Genomic DNA, 11461 nt, shown 5'->3' with positions numbered 1-11461 from the left:
CCCCTTCCCATTAGCATTCACTATGTTAGGCATTCCTTCAGACTTCTCGGTGAAGACCGAAACAAAGAAGTCATTAAGCATCTCTGCCATTTCCAAGTTTCCTGTTACTGTTTCTCCCTCTTCACTAAGCAGTGGGCCTACCCTGTCTTTGGTCTTCCTCTTGCTTCTAATGTATTGATAAAAAGTCTTCTTGTTTCCTTTTATTCCCGTAGCTAGTTTGAGCTCATTTTGTGCCTTTGCCTTTCTAATCTTGCCCCTGCATTCCTGTGTTGTTTGCCTATATTCATCCTTTGTAATCTGTCCTAGTTTCCATTTTTTATATGACTCCTTTTTATTTTTTAGATCGTGCAAGATCTCGTGGTTAAGCCAAGGTGGTCTTTTGCCACATTTTCTATCTTTCCTAACCAGCGGAATAGCTTGCTTTTGGGCCCTTAATAGTGTCCCTTTGAAAAACTGCCAACTCTCCTCAGTTGTTTTTCCCCTCAGTCTTGATTCCCATGGGACCTTACCGATCAGCTCTCTGAGCTTCCCAAAATCTGCCTTCCTGAAATCCATTGTCTCTATTTTGCTGTTCTCCCTTCTACCCTTCCTTAGAATTGCAAAGTCTATGATTTCATGATCACTTTCACCCAGGCTGCCTTCTACTTTCACATTCTCAACGAGTTCCTCCCTATTTGTTAAAATCAAGTCTAGAACAGCTTCCCCCCTAGTAGCTTTTTCAACCTTCTGAAATAAAAAGTTGTCTCCAATGCAGTCCAAGAATTTGTTGGATAGTCTGTTCCCCGCTGTGTTATTTTCCCAACATATATCCGGATAGTTGAAGTCCCCCATCACCACCAAATCTTGGGCTTTGGATGATTTTGTTAGTTGCTTGAAAAAAGCCTCATCCACCTCTTCCACCTGGTTAGGTGGCCTGTAGTAGACGCCTAGCATGACATCTCCCTTGTTTTTTGCCCCTTTAAGCCTAACCCAGAGACTCTCAACACTTCCGTCTCCTATGTCCATCTCTACCTCAGTCCAAGTGTGTACATTTTTAATATATAAGGCAACACCTCCTCCCTTTTTCCCCTGTCTATCCTTCCTGAGCAAGCTGTACCCATCCACACCAACATTCCAATCATGTGTATTATCCCACCAAGTTTCAGTGATGCCAACAATGTCATAGTTGTATTTATTTATTAGCACTTCCAGTTCTTCCTGCTTATTCCCCATACTTCTCGCATTTGTATATAGGCATCTAAGATACTGGTTTGATCTTTCCTCCCAGTTTTTTCCTGACTCTCCTTTCTCTCTGCCAATATAGCCCACACTCCCTCTTGTTTCCGACTCATTTCCCCGGTCTCCATGTTCCCCACTTACCTGTGGGCTTTGCTCACCTGTCCCCGTCGAACCTAGTTTAAAGCCCTCCTCACTAGGTTAGCCAGTCTGTGTCCGAATAGGGTCTTCCCTCTCCTCGAAAGGTGAACGCCATCTCTGCCTAGCAGTCCTTCCTCGAATAGCAAATACTTAGATAAACTTGCTCCACTTACAAATAAGTAAGGCTAAGATTTTGTCATGGATATTTTTAGTAAAAGTCACGGAAAGGTCACAGGCAAAAAAGAAAAATTCACAGGAAGCCATGACCTGTCCCTGACTTTTACTAAAAATATACCTGAGAAAATGGGGATCTGTGGATCCCCCTCACTGCCTGAAGTGGGGCAGCTACACAGGGGCTAGGAGCCACCAGCAGCAGCTGGGGGCTGCGGGGTACTCCTGCCACCTGCAACTGCTCCCGCTGCCCATGGGGGCCAGGAGCTATGGGGTGCCCTTGCCTCCCACGGTGGCTGGGAGCAGTGGGGTTCCCCGCCACTGCTGGCAGCCAGGGGTCCTCTGCTGCCCACAGTGGCCAGAGCTTGGGGATTCCCCCACCACCCATGGGAGCTGGGGTTCCCCACTGCCCGCAACAGCTGCAGGGTACCCTGCCCCCTGCAGTGGCTTGGAGCTCTGGGGGCCACCAGAGGCAACGGTGGGACCCTGCAGCTCCCTGCCCATGCTGGCAGAGGAGGGCCCTGCAGCTCCAGATCTCCTTAGGCTGATGTCACTGGAAGTCACGGATCCTGTGACTTCTGCGACCTTCATGACTAAATTGTAGCCTTACAAATAAGCTACCAGCACCAATAACTCTGTAAGCCAGTTGTGTCCTTTGGAACCCATGCATCATAACTAAGAGGTGGCAGGGCCAAATCTTGCCTTCCTGGATACCCAAGGGCCCTGTTGTCTTCAGTGGGATTGTACAGATGTCAATGAGCAAAATGTGGTGGGTTTTTTTTTTTTTTAACCTAGAACTTAATTAGCAGTATTGTTGACAATGCACAAAGCTGAAAGAGGTTCCAGCTGGCTTTGTAGGGCTCACAAGAAAGAAACATGAATTTACTAAAATATAATGGTTTCCTCTGTGCTTAATTTGTAATGAAAAAGATGTCAGGGCTCAAACAATTGTTTTACATTCATAATTGATGCAGCAAGCCCAGAGGTGCTGGGGCTCTGAACTGCCAAACCTAGAGGTGCTGGGGTTCAGCCCTGACACAAATTAAGTTCTGGTTTCCCTATTGTAGGCCCTTTCCCATCTGTAAAGATGTCCTATGACATGTGTGGTAACTACTGCCTCTATGGGAACTGCAAAAGGCAGTAAAGCAACATGTTTTCATGGATGGGATGTGTTCTCTGTGCAACAAGGCCAAGGGCACTGACTCCAAGCAGGGTCCTTTTCCTACCTGTGTGGTGGGGGCTCCCCTTACTAGTAGGAAATTCCCAACTCTCACCCTTGACTTGGGGTGAGATGGGATCCTTCCTTCAGGCAGGTAGCAATTCACCCAGAATCGCTCGCACATTCAATAGCAAACACTCTGCTCGTCAGAGACACCTTTCGCTGTTGCTTGTTTTACCATCGCACGCAGTTGCCCCAGCTGTGCTAGGTGCTGTACAAACAGGACAGACAGTTCGAGGGCACGGGCTGAAGACGAAATCCCCTCGTGGCTCTTTGGCTCAGACGTAGGCACCCATGCTGGGTTGTCATGGGGACGGGAAGGGCCTTGATAATCAGTGTTGTGGCAGGGGAAGTTCCGGGGTCACGCTCTGTCCCAAAACCCCGCCCCGCGGAGCATCACGGGAGTCAGGACACTGCTCCGATCCCCTCCCCCTGTTACCCTCACGCAGAGGCAGCTGGAAGCGTTCTCCTTCCCGTTCTCCCTCGTTCCGGATGAGCCCCATTCCCGCCCCCTGAGCACAATCGATCTCTATGGGTCAGGCCGCTCCCTCAGCCCCATGAGCCTCTATGGTTCCATTTTGGGAGCCGAACTCCAAACCCTCCAGGGTCCGGCGCTCTCCGGCAGACCTACGCCTCGCTTCCCGGCGCTGACACTTAGTCTCCTCTTCTGATGACGCATCATACCAGGAAGTCCTCCAGGAGACTCCCTTGGCCCGGTAGGCGATGTACTTCCTTCCGGTAGGTTCCGTAGTCCTCCTGCTCCCTCCTTTAGCCTGGGCGCCGGAAGTCCTCCTCCTCTCATTTCCTGTTCGTTCCTCTTTCCGGGAGGAGGAGGAACCTTTCCCCGGAAGTCCTCCCGCTTCCCGGCGGCCGGCCTCTCTGGAGCCTAGCCCCTGGAAGTCCCGCCTCCATTCCCGGTTCTCTGGTGCCACCGACAGTTTTATGCTACAAACTGAGCCAGTCAGACTTTGCCGCTGTGCCGGTCCGGAGCGGCTTGTAGGGACTGAGCATGCTCAGTAACAGCGGCTCAAGTCGCTGCCCGACCCCTGGCTCTGCCCTGCCTTGGGGTGCCAGTCTGTTCCTGCTGGGAGGGGACAGACAGACTGTGCAGAGACCCAACTGAATGCACAGGAGAGGCAAACAGCTGGAGGCAGGAGAAGGGGGCTGAGGGGTTGGAGTTGTGGTGGGGCACTGCGAGACAGCGGCGGGGGGCCAATCATCAGGATCAGGCTGCGCAGAGGGTACCGAAGTTAACACAGATGGGGTGAGCATCTGCAGTGGCTGCACATAAGGGGGGGCAAGGGTTTTTTTGCCCTCCCTCGCAGGACGTAGATCTTAGCCCCGGCTTCCCAGGGCTGTGCTCTTAAAGGCAGAGTGCATCCCACTGCCTGGACAAGGCAGCACTTTCCTGTCCGATATAATGTACTGAGCTGGTAAAGGAGACTTGAGTCCGTTAAATATTTTACATACACCCCCACACACCCTCCAAATATTATAATTGTCAGTGTTTGGAAGAATCCCTTATTAGTTTATATGTCTGTATATAGCCTCATAGAACTGCAGTTAAGAAAATTTGTGAATGGCTAATTTCCTGAACTGCACTGGCTTTTTCTTGTAATCCACTGTAAATTATATACTTTTCAAAATGTTATTACTCTTAGCCCTTCCTCATTTATCTTCATGAACATTGTGCAAATGGATGTCACTGCTATTTAACTAATACTTTTAATAACTAACAATTTAAAATCCGAATAGTTGCTCAGCTTCAGCAGTCACATCTCATTGTATTTCTGGTATAGCACTTCCTGTTTGTATTGCAACATTAGTTTTTAATTCAAAATTTTTGTGGGTTTTTCATTTCTTCTTCTTGTCAATAGATATGGAGAACAACTATTCAGATTTTTTCATACCAGCCCTTCACATAGTCAAAGTTGATAACAAGTCCCCCCTCAGTCTTCTTTTCTCAAAACTAAATATGCCCCAGTTTTTTTAACCTTTCTTTATAGGTCAGGTTTTCTAAACATTTTATGATTTTTGTTGCTCTCCTCTGGACTCTCTCCAGTTTGTCCAAATCTATCCTAAAGTGTGACACCCAGAATTGGACACTCTGCTCCAGTTGAGGCCTCACCAATGCCAAGGAGAGCAGGACAGTTACTTCCCATGTCTTACATATGACACTCCTGTAAATACACCCCCAGAATATTAGGCTTTTTCACAGCTGCATTACATTGGTGACTCTCATTTAATTTGTGAACCACTATAACCCCCACAACCTTTTCAGCAGTATTACCACTGAGCCATTTCCTCCCCGCCCATGTTGTAGTTGTGCGTTTAATTTGTCCTTCCTAAAGAGAAGTGCAAAATACTTTACTTACTGAATTTCATCTTGTTGAATTCAGACCAATTCTCCAGTTTGTCAAGGGTCATTGTCATCAGGGCTGGCTTCTCCCCCACTCCAAAGCATGTGCTGCCATGTCTTTTGCAAGGAGGTTTATTTCCTTAACAGAGGTTAGCAAACAACACAAAAACAGTCTTAACTCATTCCTTAGCCTCAGGGCCCACCCCTCCCAGGAGCCTTTGGCACTCCTGCTCCTGACCATTTCCCAGTCTCAGTCAGCTCTGCTCCTTTCTTGGAGCTACAGCCCTAGGGCTGCTTCCCTGAGCCCCTTACCCCAGAAACCCCCACAGGAGCTAGCTCCACTCCAATGTGGCTTTCTCCCGCCAGGACAGAGCCTGTCTCAGTCCATCTCTTCCAGCTGCCCACTAGCATCCTGTCACACTGGCTGGAGTGACTCATGACCAAGAGTTCCAGCCTCTGGGCAAACTGTCAAAAAGCAGTGCAGATCCAACCAGTTTGGGGTATGTTCTATAAAAGAGTTCACTAACCCAGTAACAAATGTGAACTTCTGGGTCACTGTAACAATCTTACCATGGAGTCACAGACAGTCCCCTTGGATACTCCAATCTATCTTGCCATCCAGGTAAGCATACCTCTGTGATAGATGGGCCCTTACACCAAAGATCACAGCAATATTTTATTCAGGTTACTCCCAGTCCCAAAGGACCAGTCACTTACTCCAGGTCAGTTGTATCTCAGATCTCACACCAAAGACAATGCTTGTGGCCAATCCTATAATAAACTATCTAAAGATTATTAACTAGGAAAAGGAAATGAGTTATTTACAAGGTTAAAGCAGGTAAATGTATATGCACACAAATGAGTTTCTATCTTAAGTTTCAAAAAGTAATAGAAGCTGACACAATAAACAAGCTCTATATGTCCTTCAGGGCTAACCCAGGCCAAGCACTGGGGATCTTATGCTTAGTAATCTTTGCCCCTCAGAGTTCAAGCAGCATAAAATATACAGTTTCTCCTTGTTAGGACCTTTTATTCCTTCCCCCCTTCTGCTTTAAGTTGCAAGTTCAGCTGTTGGGAGGAATTCATTTGGATGTCTCCTCTTCACAAGGGTGAGAGAAGAGCAATCAGCAAAGTCTTTTGTCCTCTGATGTTCCACAGTAGTTTGTCTGGTATCGATGGACTTGTTTCTGTGTAACTTTGGATCTGTGATGTACCTTTATCCATCTCCTGTGCTTGAGTCTGATCAATGCACTGTAGCATTGCTCTGTGTCAAATAAAGATACCTGAATGACAAAGTCTTGAGTCAAACTCAGTTCTTGGAAAGCCGAGTACAAAGAGGTCATGGAGGGAATCCCAACATGTGTGACTCTAAACACACCCCTGTGTCTCTGGCCCAGCCTGCAATACTCCAGTGCCCCTGCTTTGAGTGGTTATGGAAGGAGTTATCTATATACCATACGCATCAGCTGAGCTGGTGGAGGCCACACCATTAGAGACTGAGGAGACTAAGACCTCCCCAGATCTGTGCTCTCTGTCTTCAGATGTGTTTTGTGTGTGTGTGTGTGTAGAGTGCACTACTGACATGGACTCAGAAGAGCCAGGATGGACTGGCAAGAGAAAGGGCCACCCACGCACACAGGGCTTGTCTTCAGTGACAGTTTTAGCCACCACTGTAGCAACAGTGATTTTTCGGCAACAGTGCAAACTCCTAGTGTAGAGTGGTGCAGGTTACTAAAAACCCAGGAGTAAACAGGGTCATAGTACCTGGATGGGGTAGTGTCAGGGGACTTGGGAGTCCCCACAGAGCTTTGTGTTTTAGAGTTAACCACACAGTATAAGTATGGAGCAGTTTGTACTTCTGATTCATAGTTTCAGGCTGTCTGCATATTCAGGCAGCATCAGTTACACTCAGATTGCTTTCTCATAGTGGGGACTTCAGTAGCACTAATCGTGGTTAAAATTAAGCACATGCATTAGTCTTTGTAGAATCCAGGTCATAGTAAAAAGACAAAACAAAACAGAGAGGTGGATTTAAAAAGGGGAGGATGACATGGTAACTAGTACAAATATTTTTTTTAATTTACACAAAATAGCTGTGTTACTAGCTTTTTAGCACAGAGGTTAAGAAAGTCATGATCACTGCTAGACATATCAGTTCCCAGCTATTTAAGTGTTACCAGGTAGCAGTATTCAATAGACATCATGTTAGAAGTGGGCCTGAGGGAGGGGTTTTAAGTCAGATACAATAGTACCTTTAGTGATTATTCAGAGGAGTAAGTTCAACACCCATAGGGTTACATGTGGCACAGTGGCAAAGTACTGAACTGTTTGTGGGAGAAGTGAAATAACTGGTGACAAAGATAATTCACTGTTGGCAAAGTAAAGATAGTGGTCATTGACATGAAGCCAATGCAGCAAAGCATCTAGCATGGGAGTCATAATGTGACCAGAATGAACGTGTGCTGTACAAGGAAGGAAACTGGCAGACAAATAAGGAAAATTAGTATGGAGAATTACACATTCACAATAATAACAGAAGTATTATAACTGCAGTCAGCCTAAGAGGTTTTAACCTAGCTAGGATCTTCAATTTTGAATATCTGTAATTAATATTTAGAAACACCATGTCAGCCAACTGTATAATATTGAAATAAGTACATGATGATTTTGTTAGGAACAACAGCAGCTAATATAAAAACAATTATAAAAATCAAGCCATGTTAAAAGTAAAAGTAACATTAACATGGTAGCTAATGAAAATACCAACTTGTTAATATGAAAGTCTGACTCTATACTGAACTCGACTTTAGAATTCAGTAGTTCCCTTAATATGTTATAATTGTAATAATAACAATAAAGAAATTGTAACAATTATTAACTTACAAAATCATCTGCACAACTAAACAAGCCAGGGAAGGAAGATGTAGTACAAACAAACTCACCATTCCCTCTCCCACAAGAGAGAGAAAAAAAAGTGTGGGTGAGAGAGAGTCACTTAGAGCAGTAAGAAGAAGAACAGGAGTACTTGTGGCACCTTAGAGACTAACAAATTTATTAGAGCATAAGCTTTCGTGGACTGGGCTGTAGTCCACGAAAGCTTATGCTCTAATAAATTTGTTAGTCTCTAAGGTGCCACAAGTACTCCTGTTCTTCTTTTTGCGGATACAGACTAACACGGCTGTTACTCTGAAACTTAGAGCAGTGATTCTCAACCAGGGGTCTTCCAGTGAGTACATCGATTAATCTAGATCAGAGGTTCCCGAAGTGGGCGATACCGCCCCCTGGGGGGCACTGGAACGATCCAGGGGGGCAGTAGTAGCCTCGGGTGCAAGTGGGGGGCGTTGAATAAAAATAAGGGGGCGGTGGAAGCATAAAGTAAGAAGAGAATATAAGAAAATTTTGAAAAACCATTCATACATGTTTCGTCTGTTGTGTAACAGAGTTAAAGTTGTAGTGATTATTTTATTTTCCAAATAAATTCACAAATTATAACCGATCAGGTGTCAAGTCCGCCAACAGCTCTTAACAAGCAAGTGTTGGCAGGCAAGCATGTCGCGCATTGTCGGGAAGTCCAGCAAGGAATATGTGCGTGTAATGACTTGTTTACAATACGATACTATAAATAGGCGACATGTATGAAATCTAATTTAGATTGTTTCTGAATTGTGTAAAAAGCAGTTAACAATAGTGCAATAAGTATTTAAAAATATTTATTCATATTCGATACCTTCAATCTTTACGGATTATGGATCACATACAAAGCAAATTGTATTATTGTTGTTTCAATAAAACAGCAATTTACACGTGAGTATTTTTATACATTTTCTTACATATCTACCGTACGTTTCTGTGTCTCTAGTGCTTACTAATAATAAAATCGTAGCAGGCTTGTGTCGGTACAGTACTATTTGAAGTGTACAGTCAATATATTTGTCATATTTTTTATTACAATATTAACGAAAACAGGGGAATGAAATCGTAAAAAAACTGTTAACTATTAACATTTATTTATATTTATCGAATCATCTGTATTAATTGGTAAATAAGGCATGTGTTAATAAGGAACAATTATTTAAATAAGGGCAAACTAAAGTAAAACTATTAACTGATTTTTAATTGCATATTGATTATTTTTTAAATTAATTATTTCTTGATAAATTTAGTTTGATATTTGACAATTCAATATCAAATACATATATCTAATGCTGAGCAAAGAACAAAACCCAGTTTATTAGTTTCATTAGTATTTTAGTTTGATTGTCTTTTGCCGTCTTATGCAAAAACCACTGTATACCTGATGTCGTGGGCGATATTCTAACAACACAACTATTGCAAAAAATGTTGGTTCCGGCGAGAGAAATTGCACTTTTTCAATTATATAAATTGTTATATATCTTGATAATTTTATACCCCATTATGATAAACACATAAATTTTATTTCTTTTACAGATAATATCATGGCTGAACCCAAGAAAAAATGTAGACAATATAGTATTGAATATTTGAACTATGGCTTTATTCAGTCGCCTACAAACAAAACATTACCAATGTGCCTGATTTGCCAAAAAGTTTTATCAAATGAAGCTATGAACCTTCAAGACTACAAGAACATTTGACAAAAGTTCATGCTGATAAGAAAGATAAGGATTTATCTTATTTTCAAGCATTTAAAGAAAAATTTTTGAGACAGCCGACATTGGCAAAACTCTTTTCAATAGCATCCAAATAAGATGACGATGGGTTGCGTGCTTCTTACAACATTTCGTTACTGATTGCTAAATCGGGAAAACCGCATACTATTGGTGTAGAACTAATTCTACCGGCTATAAGTGAGGTAATACGCACTATACTACACAAGCCAGCGTCTGATATTACCAAGAAAATTTCTTTGAGCAATAATACAGTGCAAAGAAGAATTGATGAAATGGCTCAAGATGTTGAAGACTCATTATGTGAGTATTTAAAAACATCCCAGTTCTCTATACAGCTTGATGAGTCAACTTTGCCAGGAAATGAAGCCTTACTTTTAGCATACATGCGATTCATAAAAGAAGAAAAAAATTGCCAAGAATTATTATTTGTTAAAAATTTGCAAACTGATACTAAAGGAGAATCGATATTTCATGCATTGGAAGAGTTTTTTTTAAAGAAAAAGAAATCCCCCCTGAGTAATATCTTGTCAGTTGCTACTGATGGTGCTCCAGCGATGATAGGGCGCTAGAGGGGTTTTCTTGCATATTTAAAAAAAGCGGTTCCGAATGTATTCGCTGTACACTGTGTCATTCATCGTGAACATTTAGTTGCCAAAAATCTGAGTGAACCCCTACATAGGTCATTGTATTATGTCATTAAAACAATCAACAAAACCAGAAGCAATTCACTGAATGACAGATTGTTTGGACAACTTTGTATTGAAAACGATGAAGAATTCAATCGCTTGCTGCTTCATACAGAAGTTCGTTGGCTATCAAAAGGTGCCTGTTTGGACTGGTTTTATAAACTCTTTGACTCAGTGCTAGAGTTCCTAGAAAACAAAGATGATGCTTTACGAGTCAACTTGATTGATTCCAAAAATGACATAGCTTATTTGACAGACTTATTTAATAAATTTAAACAAACAAATTTACAGCTCCAAGGCGATGAGCTGAATTTAATCAAAACAAAAACTTATTTCCGTGTTTGTGGCAAAACTTCTTCTGTACAAATGAAATTTAGGACAAGGAGAATTCAGCCAGTTTCCAAATTTATCAACAGTAGAAAAACATGATGAAGACTTGCTTACCTACTGTCAGCACTTGGAGGCTCTCCATTCTGACTTCAATCAACCATTTGAAGATATTCTTAAAATGAACATACCCGATTGGGTTTTGGACCCTTTTTCAAGTACAAACACAGAAGAATCTCCAAAATTACAAGAAGAACTGATAGAAGTAACAACAAATGAGGAATTTAAATTTAAATTCAAAGACAGCTACCAACAATTTTGGCTGCAAAAGCAGATACCTACACTTTATCCTGGATTATGGGCTATAGTACAAAAGTTTTTAATTGCATTTCCTTCGTCATATTTAGTGGAACGTGGGTTCAGTGCGGTCACAAATCTGTTAACTAAAAAAAGAAACCGACTGAAAATAGCTAATCGCGGTGATTTAAGAATGCTGCTGACAAAAATAGAGCCGAACATTAATAAATTGATAGCAGCGCACCAGGTTCATCCTTCTCATTAGGATTATTTTTAATGTTATTCGTCATTTTTATTTTAATATTATCCTTCGTTATCTTAATTTTCTGTGTGTAATGTGAATGTTACTATGGTTGATTTTAATAAATAATTTTATAATTTCAAGCTTCAAGGT

The 11461-nt window shown here is 42.5% G+C and overlaps 1 long non-coding RNA gene across 1 annotated transcript; it reads left to right on the top strand.

Moving 5' to 3' along the window:
- The first annotated feature begins 2889 nt into the window (after positions 1 to 2889).
- On the top strand, positions 2890 to 11451 carry LOC128842079 (uncharacterized). Its single transcript, XR_008445935.1, has 2 exons — positions 2890 to 3484; positions 9555 to 11451. It is a non-coding gene; the product is annotated as an uncharacterized LOC128842079 (long non-coding RNA).
- The last annotated feature ends 10 nt before the right edge of the window (positions 11452 to 11461 follow it).

The sequence above is a fragment of the Malaclemys terrapin genome, chromosome 8 (genome assembly GCF_027887155.1).
Source record: "Malaclemys terrapin pileata isolate rMalTer1 chromosome 8, rMalTer1.hap1, whole genome shotgun sequence".
Classification (NCBI taxonomy): domain Eukaryota; kingdom Metazoa; phylum Chordata; order Testudines; family Emydidae; genus Malaclemys; species Malaclemys terrapin.
The sequence above is the reverse complement of the archived record's forward strand: the minus strand, read 5'-3'. Positions and strand labels throughout refer to the sequence as shown.